Here is a 16870-nt window from a genome sequence, read left to right as displayed (position 1 = left end):
TACCCTAAGATTGGTGTGTATGATGAATGTTCTTAGAAAATTTGAAGGATAGGATAGTGAAAGGTGAGATCTCGAAGGAAAATGGTTAAAAAAGAACTTTACGCTTTGGGATTGAGCTTTGAGAGTGTTATGGTTGACCCATTGCCTAAGGACGTCTAATTCTAGGTTGGCAAAAATCCTCAGTGTTATAAAGCTAATATTTGGTTGTTTTCTTTCTTTATTTTGTTGTTGTGGTACATCCCCACCGTCAGCATATACACTTCAGGGTGGATCCACGTCCAGCGTCCCTAGACGTTGGACGGTCTGCATACAACTCAGGCATCACGGTCGGTCCCACGTGGACGTGGCCCACCATGAATATATATATCTACATATATAATATTAATATGATATAAAATACATATAATATAGTGTATGTCAGTGTGGGTATCTCCACAGTACTAAAAAAATGGATGGTGTGGATCACCACCTGCAATAGGATGGGCCACACTGTTGATGGACATCTATATATAACACACATTTTTGGGGCCCACTCCAATCATGATAGATAGAGAGAGGGACGTGAAAGGGGAGGGACCCCACCACTAATGGGCCCTCCCTTAAACAATGCATACATCATGTGGGTCCCACAATAAGTGGCCCCAAAATTTGAGATCAACGGTAGATCACCCACCTCTAGGCCTTCTCCTTGGTCCCTCAGTCTTCTATGCACCTATGCTCAATATTTAATGGTGGATAATGGAGTCTTGATGGTGGGGATGAGAGATGAGGAGGTGGGCCACACTTGTTGATTTGGGAAAGCTTGGGAGGGCTTGGACGTTTGGAGCTTGGGAGAGTGTTTTGAGAAATGAGAGAAAGAGAGAAAATGATATTTTAAAAAGGGATGGGTGTTATAAGGAAGGGAATGGGAAGGTATGGTTGTGGTTGAAAATTATAAAAAGAGGGATGGTTAGGAGAGAGAGAGAGTGTTAACTTATGGAAAAGGAGGGATGGGTTGTTGTACTTAGGATATGGTGTGTACTTGACTTAGGTAATTGATTGATTGATAGGAAATGTCATAGAGATTCCCTCGAAATTCACAACGCGCAGCATTTCTTCGGAATGAACGTAGGCCCATATCTTCTGACTTGGGTATCAGTTCGGTGCGCAAGTCATGGCGTTAGAACCGCGGCGACAATGCGGTCGCTAAGATACAAGTTTCGAATCGAGCCGACGTTGGTATGAAGGACTCGGCTTAGGATCATGCCCAAACGTCGGATACGGGTCGAGGGTTGCCGAAATTCTACCGGGAGGATCGTGGAAGCCTAAGGAATGGTACGGACTATGATACGGGTCTTACAACTTAAGTTCCAATGCATTTTCTAAAGATATTCGTGTTTCTCACACACTTTACTCAGGGCTCTAGTTGTAGGGTTCTGAATACTATTTAGGCTCGATTCCCACGTTATTCATCAAGCCCAATAAGACGGTCATAACCCTATAGTTTTGCGATCATCAGACTTTCGACATGCAGTTCATGTTCGATACGGAGTTTCAATGTGTTCACGAGAGCAACTGGCTTTTAGGATTCCTTATAGGTTTTTAAGTAGTGTTGAGTTAGTGATTCTGACGGTTTTGGGTCTCGCCACTTGTATATATAGTGGTTGGAGCTAAATTCAGGGATTAATTAGTCCTGCACTTAATTAATTTTCACCTAAATCTCTACAGAATACGGTCCTTAGGGATTTCTGCCTGAGGTGATACTCGGGTCTTTGTACGGATTTTTCTGAAATGTTACAATCTACCCCCCTTAAAGAAAAATTTCATCCATGAAATTAGTACCTTTTTATACTCCTCAAGGATCTAAGGGTAGTTCTTAAGGACTTCAACTTTCATTTCCCAAGTAGCCTCTTCCTCAGTGTGGTGTGTCCACAATACTTTCACAAGTGGGATAACTTTACTGCGTAGCACTTGTTCCTTCTTGTCAAGAATACATGTTGGTCGAAGTACATAGGTAGCATCTTCACTAAGCTGCACTTGCTCCCATTTGATAATATGAGAAGGGTCAGGAACATATTTCTTCAGTATCGATACGTGAAACACGTTGTGTACGCCTGCGAGTGGTGTGGGCAAAATGAGACAATATGCTACCACACCCACTCGGTCTAAAATCTGGAATGGACCAATAAATCGCGGTGTATGCTTCCATTTCTTGCCAAAATGAAGGACTCCCTTCATTGGGAAAACTTTTAGAAATACATGGTCCCCAACTTCAAATTTCAACTGTCACCTTCTGGTATCGGCGTAACTCTTCTATCTGCTCTGGGCTGCGAGAAGTCGACGCCTAATAATATAAATCTTCTCTAAAGTCACCTATACTAAATCTGGGCCAACATAACTCTTCTCACCAACTTCTGCCAAACAATGTGGTGCTCGACATGGGCGTCCATACAAGGCTTTGTAAGGAGGCATGCCAATGCTTGCTTGAAAGTTGTTGTTATAAGCAAACTCGGCATAAGGGAGATAGTCATCCCAACTGTCCTTGAAATCAAGCACACATGCTCACAACATATCTTCTAATATCTGATTTACCTGTTCCGTTTGCTCATCAATCTGTGGGTGGAACGCGGTATTTAACTTCAGTTTCACTCTCATTGCTTCTTAAATCCGTGTCCAAAAAATGGATGTGAATTGTGTGTCCCGATCCAACACAATCTCCATAGGAACCCCATGTAGCCGTACAATCTCCTTGATGTACAGCTTGGTTAAATCATCTGCTGAGTTTGAAACTCTAATTGGGATGAAATGAGACGATTTCATCAACCGGTCCATAATTACCCAAATGGAGTCGTGCCCCTTTTTCATCTTTGGTAACCCGAAAATGAAATCCATAGATATAAAATCTCATTTCCATTAAGCTATAGGCATGGGCTGAAGTAAACCAAGAGGTTGGCGATGCTCGGCCTTAACCTACTGGCATGTGAGACAATGGGATACACAATCTGCTATGTGGGCCTTCATGTTTTCCCACCAGTATGAATGCTTCATGTCTCGATACATCTTCGTACTGCCAGGATGCATCATTATCTTTGAATTGTGAGCAGCTTCTAGAACTTCCCTTCTCAAGTCATGGAGATTCGGGACGCACAAGCGGCCACGATATCGTAACCCTCCATCTGAGCCAAGTCTCCATTCAGATTCTTCGCTGTTAGTTGCTTGCTCCCTCATTTTCACCAATAGTTCGTCCTGTTTCTAAGCCACAATGATCCGATCATCGATAAGTGGTTGTACATGGATGTGTGCAATGCTCTCGAAAGGCTCCTCAACTGTAAGCTTCTATTCGTAATCTTGCACAAACTCTACCATATTGCATTCTTCTATCATCAGCAGAGCTATAAATTATATTGTCTTCTTGCGGCTCAACGCATCAGCCACAAGGTTGGCCTTGCCAGGATAGTAGGAGACCTCAAACTTGAAGTCTTTCAAGCTCTCCATCCAACGACGCTGCCTCATATTCAGGTCTCTCTATGTGAAGATGTACTTGAGGCTCTTGTGGTCGCAGAAAAGCTTGAACTCCTCTCCATAAAGGTAATGTCTCTAGAGCATTAATGCGAAGATGACTGCCACTAATTCCAGGTCATGCGTGGGGTAGTTTTCTTCATATTTTCTCAACTGTCGCGATGCATAGGCAATCACCATGTCCTTTTGCGTAAGAACACAACCCAAACCAACGCAAGATGCGTCGGTGTATATAGTATATCTGATCCCTTCCTCTAGCAATACTAGCATGGGTGCAGTCATCAACTTGTCCTTTAATTCCTGAAAGGCTGCTTCTGCTTTCTCGTTCCAAGTAAATTGAAGATCCTTCTAAGTGAGTTGCGATAACAGCCTGCCTATTTTGGAAAAATCTTTAAGGAAGCAGTGATAGTAGCCAGCCAGTCCGAGGAAACTCCTTACCTCTGTTACTGAACCAGATTGTTCCCAGTCCTAAACTACGGCCACCTTAGCAAGGTCCACGACTATTCCTTCTTCGGAAACCTAACTTCCTCTTTCCAGAAGTCGCATTTTCGGTATTGTGCAAACAACTGATTCTTCCTAAGAGTATCGAAGACTACTCGCAGGTGTTCTTCATGATCTTTCGACTCTTAGAGTATATCAAAATGTCATCTATAAACACGATGACGAATCCGTACAGATATGGCTAAAACACCTGGTTCATGAGGTCCATGAACACGGCCGCTGCATTCATAAGTCCAAATGACATCACGAGGAACTCGTAGTACCCAAAACTAGTTCTGAATGATGTTTTCTACACGTCTTCATCCCTGACGTGCAATTGATGATACCCAGACAGCAAGTCGATCTTAGAGAAATAAGGTGCCCCTTTCAACTAGTCAAATAGGTCATCTATCCTGGGCAGAGGATACTTGTTCTTGACCGTGACGTGATTCAACTTGCGATAATCAATACACAACCGCAGCGATCCATCTTTCTTCTTTACAAACAATACCGATGCTCCCCAAGGAGATACGCTAGGCCGTATAAAACCTGATTCCAACAGATCATCTATCTATCTCCTTAATTCCTCCATTTCACACAGAGGCATGTGGTATGTTGGCAAGAAAATGGGCATCGCACCAGGCACAAGGTCGATAATAAAGTCGATCTCGCACCGAGGAGGTAGTCCAGGTATCGTTCTGAACACATCCATGTAATCTTGAACTACAAGTGTGTCCCCAATTCTTGGACCATCAACATTCTCAAATAAGGAAGCATAACAACTTATGCGGTAGGGCCAACTGACTTGAACTGGAAAAGTAAAGGTCGTGCCCTCAGGTCCATGTGCCGTCACTAGTCGGGTTTCATAGTCGATCTCTACCTTCATTTCAGTAAGCCAATCCATGATGAAGATGACATCATAGTGATACAGTGGGGTGATGATCAGGTCAATGCACACCGTTTTGCTTCCTAAGTCTATCGGGCAACCTTTACAAAGCTTAGTAGCGTCGAAGAAGGTCTCCGTTGCGGTAAGGACTCTCACCCCAACCATAGGGATAGTGTTCAGCCCTAAGCCCTTGACTGTATAGTACAATATTAGCGAAATAGTGGACCCAGTGTCCACCAATGAAATATAAGTGTGCCTTGAATGTGGGCAGTGACTTCAAAGGCTAAAGGCACTATAGTTGCTGACTCAGATGCTTCAACTGCAAGTGCATGTACACGTGCTTGTTGAGAATGATTGGGTTATGCTGTCATAGGTTGTTGAGGCGGCCTATTTTGAGGTACAGGTGGTCTATAGAATGGTTATGCTGTTGGCACAGATCGTAGAGATGGAGCTGAAATAGCCTGTGGCCATTAGCGGTTGATCTTCTGAGGTGGCATAAAGCCGTTGTCCCTCATCTTGGAAAAATAATAAGTATCCATATGGCCCATCTTCTTACAGTAGGTGCACCAAGTATCTGATCGCCTCTGTTGGGTCGTTAAAATCATAAGCCTGGGAGGCGAATCTACACATGGCCTCTTTCCGAGAAATGGTCGGTACGGCAAATCAGGTCGAGGCCTTGGGCCCATGGGCATACGTGTCCGGGACAATCTGTCTCCATCCTGCTCAACTTGCAGGGACATGTTCACCAACTCAGCATAGTTAGGAATGCTAGCGCCACACATCTTCGTGCGGATATCGGGCCGCAAACCCTCTGAAAATCGTCGCATCATCATCCGCTCGTCTGCAAAGATCAGTGGAGCATATCTGGCTAGCTCCATGAAGTGGTTCCCGTACTTGACCACGATCATTCCTCCTTGTCAGAGGTGAAGAAATTCACCCTCCCTTTCATTACGGTAAGTGAGGGGGAAGTAATTTCCATGGAAATAAGTTTCAAATGCGTCCCACATCTACACATATCCTGCGGGGACGGTCCGTAGGATGCTGTCCCACCAAAGACTAGCCTCCTTCTCAAACATATAAGTGACCAGCTCTACTTGCTCTGCCTCAGTACAATGCAAGGGCTTCAACATCTTGAAAATATGGTCTAACCAATACTCAGCCTCCTCGAATCAGTGAGTTCCTGCGAAAGTAGGAGGACGGAAGCGTTAAAAGCACTCAAATAAACTGCTCGTGTTCATAGTTCTAGTGGGCTACACTAGTGGTGTAGGTGGGACTAGGTTCATGTTTTGGGCAATGACGCCTGCAATAGTGGCCCAAACTTATTGTTGTTGCTGCATTAGGAGCATCATGTGCTCCAACCTATCAGGATGAGAAGCTGCCTGAGGCATGTGTGGCGTCGATGTAGACGCACAATTTTGTTCCGGAACCAGTGGTGCACAAGGTATTGGCCCATTGGTGGGGCCAGTGACCGGCTGTGAATTTAGCATTGTGTCAAAGTTCGAGCCCAAGCTAAGGCCCGTCTAGCTATCGTTCAGGGGAGGTACCCCGTCAGTCGATCCGCCAAGTGCGAGACGTGCTATGTTCCGAGTGTTTTTAGGAGGCATTCCCTATATACAACATAGGGTGCAACATGTGTGAGATTAGGATAATATCATCCTCATTTCCAAACATTTTATAAATCTCAATTTAAAAGAAGCTTCATGCTTTTCATTTAACCAAAATTTTTCACAATACATGAGGTGTAGTATTACATGAATCATGACAAAAGATGCATGTGAGCTAAACTTAACAAAAGTTTTAACATTGACTATCCTAACGCCAAACTAAACCAACGAAGGCTATTACATAGAAAACAAACAGATGACAATTGCAGCATACGCCTAGTCCTCTGACTCTGGCAAAGGTGGAGGACCATCTTATCCTACATACAACACAGGAGGGTCTTCAAAGTACGAGACATTTTCTTAAATTTTCATTTCAGATAGGCCTGATTCTCTTTGATCTCCTGCTTCAGAGCGGCCTAGTTTTCTTCAATCCTAGCCATGCGGGCTTCCAAGGCAGCCCGAGCATGGCGGTCGTCATGGGTAGTAGTAGGAGGCTCCCTATTTGAGTCTTGGGCCTCCTCTTCTTCTCCCTGCTCTTCCTCTTCACTGCCTTCTTCACCTTCACTGCTTTCTTCCTCACCTTCACTACCTTCTTCCTCCTCACTCTCCTCTTCTATTTCATCCCCGAACTCATCAAGCCTTGCTTGTCATTGTCTGGGGCCTATGCCCATATTGTTGAGCATTGAGTCACTGATGATATGGATCGGGGTGACATTATCCAAGTGGTGTCTAAAGTCAAAATTTCAGGCATTCTTACAAATAAGTCTACCGAAAGGAAGTGAGGCATCTCCCTACATTGATCATGTAGTACCGATAATCTGAGACAAGATGAACGTAGGCAGGCATAGCTTGTCTCCCTGACCAGCTCTATACAATAAATCCACCATGAGTCAAGTACATTCCCTGCAGTTACTCCACCTAGGATACACGTTGTACATGCATATGTGGTGGAGCAGGTGGAAATCATTTGTCATTTTAGTCGTTGCAAGGCTATTTCCTCGCCTCCACCGCTCAAGCTAGCTGCAAAAGAAATATATGTGGTGATTTCTTTCTTGTTCACTAGTGAGGTTTTTCTCATAGGAATGTACAACTCCACGTTCAATTCCCATGAGGTCAGCTATAACATCCACATTGACTATGGCTTCTTACCTCCCCAAAGGGATAGTAAACTGAAAAGGCTCCACTAGTGGGTTCCGTATATGGGCATAGAAGGCTCGCACAGCACCTTCACTTGCATGAGTATTTCCCTCAAATATGGGACCCCATCCATTTTCGAGGAGCATGTCAATTACTGGATATAACCCGAAAAGCTTTTCATCAACATGAACCTCAAATACAACCTTGCAGTCATGAAACTTACCAAGTTCGGCGCCTGACGGTAGGGATCTTTCGATGGGGATCCGAGGGTTGAGATCCCTTTTTGATCTTCTCTCTCGCTCGATACTTGCGCTAGCCTCGGCGCTCGTCTTCTTCCTTGAATGGGTAGGGCGGCAAGGCCTGACTTCATCCGAGGCCGCTCTTCTCTTTCCCATAAGGGAAAGGAGCGTCGAGATGGAGAAAATAGTAGTGACTAGCTTAAAGAGAGCCATGGGAGTGGAAAGGCTTAGAAAATGATATGGATCAGAGGATTTGAAGGTTATAAGGCACAAAGAGGTGGGTTTTGTGCTCAAATGGGTATGAAATGGGAAGATTAAGAGAAGTAAAAGATGGGTTTAGAGGAATAATGGCAAATTTGAGAGGTGTAAAATGTGAAAGATTTGAGAGTTTTGTATGTATAGAAGTGAGGATTTAAGAGAGAAGGGAGATTTTGGAGGGTTTAGAGTGAAAATAGAGATGGAGGGGTGTGAAATGGGTTTAAACAACCAAAAAGGGGTTTTAAAGGCATGGTGGCGTTGTCCCACATGTGAACCAGGGCCCAAATGGCTAGGCGGTGGGTGACACATTGCAGTCTGCTAGGGAGCTGGCGACGCGCCGCCGTCCGAGCGGTGCAACCGTACCCCCTGGGGTCACTGGCGGTGGCTCTGCTCTGGGGAGGTGGCCACCCCCTCCCGTGGTGCCGTACACATGTGGGGGACCCCCTGGGTCCCACCGTATTTTATGGTTTGAGCTCCTATGCCTGTGAGATGTATTTTCTCGATTCAACTCGCGCATATTAGTGTCTTTCGGCGTGTTTCAAGTTTGGGATTCGCCGACTTATAGCTTAAACCCGTCGATTGACAGCCTAAAAGGTATTAAGATCATTTCACATGATCTCAGATGTGTACGAGCTACATTACAATGGTTAATTTCGCCCGTCGATGAAACTTGGGATCCTATGGTCATTTCTACATTTCATCACCCCCTTATTAAGTTAAAGTGCGTTGGAGAGCATCATGTTACCATAACCTAGGTCTAGTTTAATCCAAACCATGCTCTGATACCAACTTGTAATGCCCCAAATTTCGAGGGTCGAACAAAGCTCAACTCCCAAGATCTAACGCATCGCATATGCAACATAGATAATGATGTTTAAATGTTGTCCATATTAGTGCATTAAACATGAGAGGGATTATACTAAATCAGCATGTCATACTCCTGAGTTAATATAGTTAAGCAAGCGGAAGACTAGGATACATATATAAAGTATATACGTGTTTCACAACCTCCAGAGTATGAGTATATTATAGGCTGAATATATACATGTTCTGTCTCAAAATATACAAAATGTCAAAATGTAAATGTCCGACTAATCCATGTATCCGTGTAATCCCATCGAAGCAGCACGAGGTCTACATAAACCAACCAAAGAGATGAACATAGGAGAACTCTTCCTCCTCATCTACAAAGTCCAACTCCGCTGCATATACATCCTCACCACCTCCATCTATAGTAGAGTCTGGTTGGTGTTTTAAAACACCATCCCAAAGTGGGAATGAGTGATCAGCTCAGTGGTACTATAAGGCAAAGGTTAACATGCTATTAATTCAATCAAGCAGTAATGATAAAGCAATACAACAAGCACTTCTTAAATACTCTAGTCAATGCAAGATTGAAGTGCAGTAATGATGCATGGACTCGCACAAAGCTCCCTCACAAGCGACAACATCAGCCATTCGCGCATGTCTAACTCCTTAATCGTGCCCTTCATCTACAAAGGCGTCGTGTTAGCCGAGTTCTTAATTAGGCTTATTTATACAGCAGAATTAGGAAGCAAAGGTACCTCCTTTATTATCATTAACCCTAATAAAGGATCCATCTAGGGTCGTTAATCATAGCTAACCACATACGATAGGCAAGCTGTAGGGCATCACCCCTTAATGTAAAGTAGTGGATGGCAAATTCAAGAGTTTATACTCGAGGTCACTACGGGGAGGCTCGTCACCTCAGCGTAGGCCAACAACTCAAATACAGTGTCCCATACCACCATATTTAGGTCAGGAGTTTCGGTTGCTCACCAGTCACTATGGGGAGGCTCCTTACCCCAGCGTAGGCCGACAGTTCGACCACAGTGTCCCATACCACTATGCTCGTCTCATGAGTCTTAGCGGATCAAGGCACCATGGTTGAAACGGACATTTACATTGGTAAGTGGTACATTAGATTCAAGCAGAGATATCCATACATGGTAAACACACAATAGGCCAATCAGTTTTGTTGGATAAGTTCGATTGGTACGAGCGCACGCCGAATTAATCGACATGGAGTGCATAAGTACTCCACATGGCCTAACCACTGTCGACAATCGTCGTACGACTCGGATTCACTGAACGTATCAAATGTGGCGAGACAAATTTCACCCTCAAACGAGAATTGTTACTGATTGCCTGGACCAGGGTATGGCCCCAATCTTATCAAATGCAATAGGCAAAACACATGTGATACTCATAACAACATTTAACAAACATCCAAATACAATGCTCATGTGAGCATTATGTGAACACATTGAACATGTTACCAAATAATTACATTTCATCCATTAATTGCGTAATCAAAATTTGACTACATGAAGGAAGTTATACATATAGATAAGGTAATTGAGAATCTCAACTCAATACTCTTATTAAATACAAACCATCAACAAATTCTCAATTAGACATTTTATCAAACACTTTGACTACACCTTACTAAATGTATAGACTAAATTAATTACGGCATGTACTATCTCAATTCATTACACAACATTTGTTATAAAGCATATAACATACATGGATCATAAATTAGAAATCATGACAGGAACAAATCAGGATTTCACACCCATTCAAACATTTCAACAAACACATGGAATGCATCTTATTTCAACATAGTTCACACACACATGTATAATTTATCAAAAATGTTATAACTAAGATCATATGGCAGCAATCAAGTCAGACATAAATCATTGTTAACATTGAAGGCCTTGGAAATCATAATCTACACATTTATAGTCCGCACCTTTCGTCGGAATACCCAATTTAAACTCAGTTCCAACACAACGTTCCCGAAAATGGAACGATGGCCCCTAAATAATGAAATAGGCTAGCTATTTCGTCGATTACTCTATTTGAATTTCCAAAACAAGATTAGGGTTAGGATTTCTTACCCAAATCACAGTTGAAACGGGTCGTGTAGCGATGTGGAAAGGTGATCTAGTGCGTGTAGTCGTGGGAGACAAACACTGCCACGATCTCCCAAACTTTCTCTTCTCTCCACACTATTTTCTCTTCTTTTCTCTCTTCTCTCTCCTGGGGTTTTTAGAAAATTCGTATGAGGGAGAGATGAGGTGGTTTAAGGCCTTTAAATAGGCCCAGAACTGACGTCAATGGCTCTAGGGCCATGGTATACTTAGGTTATAACCAAAGGGTGCCTGTTTCTGACAAATAGGGCCCTTAGGAAGGTCCATTTCTCACCTACGTCATAGACCAAGTTCCCTGACCATGGATCTAATCCAGGTTATGATTTCGGTTCAATCGAATTAGTGGATCAACCATGAAGGACCAGATCAGATCAACGGTCATTGTCACTCGATTAGGGCCACAAGTATAGGGATAGGTGCGGGAAAATTTTCCTAATCCAAGGGTGAAGTTCGGTCGGAAACTGACGGTCTGAAATCTTCAATTTTGCCCATAAGTGAATGGTCTAATTCACTTAAGTTCCAATGCATTTTCTAAAGATATTCGTGTTTCTCACACACTTTGCTAGGGCTCAAGTTGTGTAGTTCTGGATACTATTTGGGCTCAATTCCCATGATGTTTGTCAAGCCCAATAAGACGGTCATAACCTTATAGTTTCATGGTCATCGGACTTTCGACATGCGGTCCAGGTCCGATATGAAGTTTTAATGTGTTCCCGAGAGCAACTGGTTTTTAGGATTCCTCTTAGGTTTTTAAGTAGTGTTGAGTTAGTGATTCTGACGGTTTTGGGTCTTGCCATTTGTATAGATAGTGGTTGGAGCTAAATACAGGGATTAATTAGTCCAGCACTTAATTAATTTTTGCCTAAATCTCTACGGAATAGGGTCCTTAGGGATTTCTGCCTGAGGTGGTACTTGGGTCTTTCTATGGATTTTCTGAGACGTTACATCGCTCTTAGTCGAGTAGGTCGGGGTTGGCCGATGAGTCTTATTACCGAGCTCGGTTGATTGGTTCAGCTCGATCATCAGGTTTCCTTATTCAGATCGGATTCTTTTAGTACCTGCTCCAACTTAGTGTTCAAGGGAGTGTACCAATGGAAGTGACTTTTTAGATGTCGGTTGGTATGTTGGCCTCGGTCTTGGTTGTCCTCTTTCTTTCTTTTGGCGTTAATGACAGAATGCTCCCCTTTTCCCTTTACTTCTTATCCTCAATTAAGTTATTTCCTCTTCGAGCAGCCTTTCGTGAATTAAAGAGGTCATTAGTATTGGAATATTTTAAAGTTCGGTTAAGTAGGTCGGTGAGAGTAGTCGAGGGGGTTCTTACCAATAGAGAATAGGAACTTTCCTTATTTGAGGCTAACCACCATGGCGATCAGAGCTATCTGGTTGGAATAATCATCGATTTGGACAGCTTCGGCATTGAAATGGATAAGGTAGTCTTTTAATAGCTTGTCCTCCCTCTGCTGGATTGTGAGAAGATGAGCTGATGGCTTTCTTCTGTCTCTCCCACCGATGAACTGTGTGAGGAAGGCTTTCCTGAGCTGCGAGAAGGAACTGATGGACCTCAGCTTCAGCTGCCTGAACCATTGCCGAGCAGCTCCTGATAAGGTCAGGGAGAATGCTTGGCATATTACGGGGCCCGAGGCACTATGAAGCTCCAGCCAGGCTTTGAAGGACTCGAGGTGCTTGGCCAAATCGGCGGTTCCAAAATAGGTGGTCATCTATGACATCCGGAACCTGGGCAGAAGTGGAGATTCCATAATGTCGTCGATGAATGGTGGTTCAGTTTCTCCTAACATGGCCTCTACTGAGGTCAGCACTCTGGCACGGTATGCTTGTCTAATGTCGTTAATCTGCCCTCAAATTTTCCTGAGCTCTACCTCCTAAGGGCCCTTATTCTCGGCTACTGATTTGGGGGACTTTTCCATAGCTCTTCCTCTCTAGTGCAGGAGGTCGGAGTTTGTGAGTGTGGTTGCTTCCAAAGTGTAGGAAAGAGCATGCGCTGACAGTTTAGGAGGTTACTTGTTTCTCCAGTGCTTGAGGTGGTGCAATGGTAGCACCCTCCTCTGCATCGCGACCAAGGGGTGGATTCCGTCTCTTTAGGAGTTACATGAGTCAATACATGTTTTTATTCAAGGCTTCGACTCGGTTCTCCAAGGAGACTAATCGACCACCCCGGGTGCGGGAGCGAGGAGCGGGCATTACGGTAGTAAAGTCGGCCCACTACTGGTAGGGATGGGCACCCTGCTCGGCTGATGATTCAGGAAGAGTTGGGATGGCTACAACAGATGATTTAGGAATAACTGGGATGGCTGCAGCAAATGATTCAGGAAGAGCTGGGATGGCTATAGCAGATGATTCATGAAGAGATGGGATGATTGTAGCAATGATAGCTAGAGCTCTCCTTTCCTTTTGCCATTGTAGTTTTCTGGTAAAGCAGGAATGACTTTGATGTCGTTCCCACAGACGACGCCAAACTATTAATGTAAAAATCTAGTCCACCCTTTTTAGACTTTCGAGTACCTACGCAAGAAGAACACAAAGGAGACCCTGGCTAGAGCAAGGGACCATCCGATGCTAAAGTAAGGCTAGGAATCCAGGTCTGGTAGTATCGAGGGATTTTGGGTGAGAGATTTTGCGTACCTTTTACCATTAGAGATGCTCCTATTTATAATTAAGGAAAGGCGGTGATGTAGAGGGGATCTCCCTATTTAGTAGGGATGTACTGTAGAGGGATTCAAATCCCAAATATGAGTGGGAATCTCCCGAGATCCTTGAAGAAGATCTCGGGATCCCAAGCGTGTCATGGATAGCATCTGAGATCTTTGGAGAAGATCTCGGGCGAATCTCTCTTAGATAAGATCCGATTGCTCGAAATCAATGGAGAAGTGCAGTAGGAGGCCGAGGTGATCTTGGCCGACCTGACCTGGGGGTAATATGCCGACTTGACCTCAGGGTAGTATGCTGACTTGACCTTTCTCTCAGTACCATGTAGATTTCCTACCTGCCCCCATACTTGTTCTTAGGACAGTGAGGCCGAGCTCCTTTCCTTAGGAGAATTTGGATGACATATGTTGTGGGGGGTCGAATTCAAGAGTCTAAGGTGGTCTTTACTGACTTGGATACTTGGATGATCTTCGATCGAGCCTCCCCTTATCATTGGGTATATGGTCGACCTGCTGACCTGCCTAAAGAGTCTGAGGTGGTCTTGGCTAACTTGGATACTCGGATGAGCTTCGAGCCTCCCCTTATCATTGGGTAGATGGTTGACCTGCCTCAAGAGTCTGAGGTGGTCTTGGCCGACTTGGATACTCAGATGAGCTTTGAGACTCCCCTTATCATTGGTAGATGGCCGACTTCTCGACCTACCTTCATATGTAGTAAGTGGCCGATCTCTCTTCCTTGGCCATTGAGGAGCTCATAGGTCATGCCGACGCTGGTCGACCTCGTGTCCCGTGGAGAAGTCTGAGCTGACTTCTTCTCTTTACCTAGTCCATTTTTACCCATAACATAGGAAAGTCATTATTCATGAAAATATGTCCATCATATAATATCCCTAGATTAATGAGAACATGCGATTGGGATATAAATTATTTGTAAATAAATATCTACAACTGTATAGAATGTGCAAATAATCCATCTCATTTATATGCAAAAGACATTCCAAAATAATGCTAAAACTTCATATATATATATATATATATATATATATATATATATATATATATATATATATATATATGATGCAAATGTTGATACAGGATAATCATCATCAAGATACTACAATTGTTCAGAAATGCCCAAAGCAAACATAAACTTCTACAAATCTTGTTTTATCTGAACTTGGGTAGCAACGGTGTTGAGTTCGGCTTCGATAATAAGCTTGGCTTAGTCAAGAGCACCAGCCAACTCTTTCTCTAGAGAAACAGTTGTTGCGTTGTCTTTTGAGAGCTCTGACTTATCAAGCTCATCTATGGCATTATCTGCAATATCGGCCTTAATCTTAGCCACCTTTAGTTCCTCTGCTTGCTTCTAAGCTTTAAGACCGGTTATCTACTCGTTAATGTCTGTCAAAGTTTGTTCAGAAGTCTTCAGTTGATCCTAAATAGAATTACACTCCTTATCATAGCCAGAGATAATGGCAGAAGTTTTGAAAATCTTGTCTTTAAGAAGTAGTAATTCCTTGTGACGATGAAGAACTTGTGGTGCGATGACCATATTGTGAGCCAACTCCAATTGAGCAGAGAAGCGCATAAATGAATCAAGGAATCATGCAGTGGTGAAATATTGATCTTGGCCATCTTTGCAGAATTATCCAAAACTGCCAAAGCATTACTCAGGAAAAGCCACTGTTTTTTTATCATGAAACATGCAAGCAGCAGTTGAAAGGGCATTCTTCATCAAGATAAGTTTATATGTGGGAATCTTCTCTGATGAAAGCATATTCGACACCGTGGCCACTGTATTAGAACTTGCCGAACCACTCGAAGACGGGATGACTATGAGAAAATGAAGAAGATAAGAACGTAAAAGAGAAAGCATTATCTACAAATAAATGCTATACAATATAAATAATTGAAAAAGGGATATACCTGCCGCATGAGCTAAGGATATAAGGCCTGATGTAGTCGAGGCTCTCATCTCGAAAGGAGTGGATGATGGGGCAAGTATTTTCGTGGCAATGACATCAACATCAAACGACAATTCCCAAACTCCAGTGCTCAAGTCAATCATTGTAGGGGTTTCCACGCCATTAGGCTCCATTGAAAAATGGATTTCAAAGACTAGTGTACTAGGGATGGTACAAGATGCAAATAGAGCTTCTTCTATCTAGACGAGCTCTGCGTCGATTGTTGCTTCTTGGGTAGATGGTGGAAATACTAATGCGCCCTAATCCACTTCTACACTTTGAGGGGAAATTAGCGCCTCCGCAGCCGTTTGTATCATAGGTGCTAAAACAAGGTAGTCATGAAGGAGACAATTTGAGCATTTCATCATACACATTAAGCATATACCAAACACTTGCACTTTATCCATAAATCGCGTAGACAAAATTAATATTTCATGAAGGAGACTATACATATGAACAAGGTAATTGAGAATCATATCTCAATACCCTTAATAACTACATATCATCAACAATTCCTCATTCAGACAATTTGTCAAACACTTATGTTACACTTCACCTACATACATGGACTAGGTTAGTTACAACATGTATTATGGCAAATCCTTACGCAAAGAGATCATCATGCATATGCCAAACATGAATCCTAGATTAGTAGGCATGGCGAGTACAAATCACGTTTACATGTTCATTCAAACATTTCAACGAACACATAGAATGCATATTTTGTTCAACATAGTTCATATATGTAAAATATATCGAAATCGGCGTATCTAAGACAATATGGCAGCAATCAATTCAGACATAAATCATTAACTGACATTGAAAGCATTGAAAACCATAACCTAAACGTTTATAGTCTGCACCTTTCGTCGGAATACTTGATTCAGACTCGGTTCGAATTCTACGTTCCCAAAAATGGAATGTCGGGTACCTAAATGGTGAAATTGGTTAGCTAGGTTGACAAACAACCATTCCGGATCACAACTACAGTATTAGGGTTAGGATTTCTTACCCAAATTGTAACCGAAACGGATCGAATAGCGTAACAGAAAGGCAATTCGGTGCGTGGAGTCGTGGGAGAGAATCACAGCAACGATATCCCATAATTTCTCCTCTCTCCTCACTCTTTTCTCTTCATTTCCTTCTTCTCTCTCCTAGGGTTTGGAGAAATTCGTATGAGA

Source organism: Magnolia sinica, chromosome 7 (assembly GCF_029962835.1).
Source record: "Magnolia sinica isolate HGM2019 chromosome 7, MsV1, whole genome shotgun sequence".
Lineage (NCBI taxonomy): Eukaryota > Viridiplantae > Streptophyta > Magnoliopsida > Magnoliales > Magnoliaceae > Magnolia > Magnolia sinica.
This window is presented reverse-complemented; position numbering follows the sequence as displayed.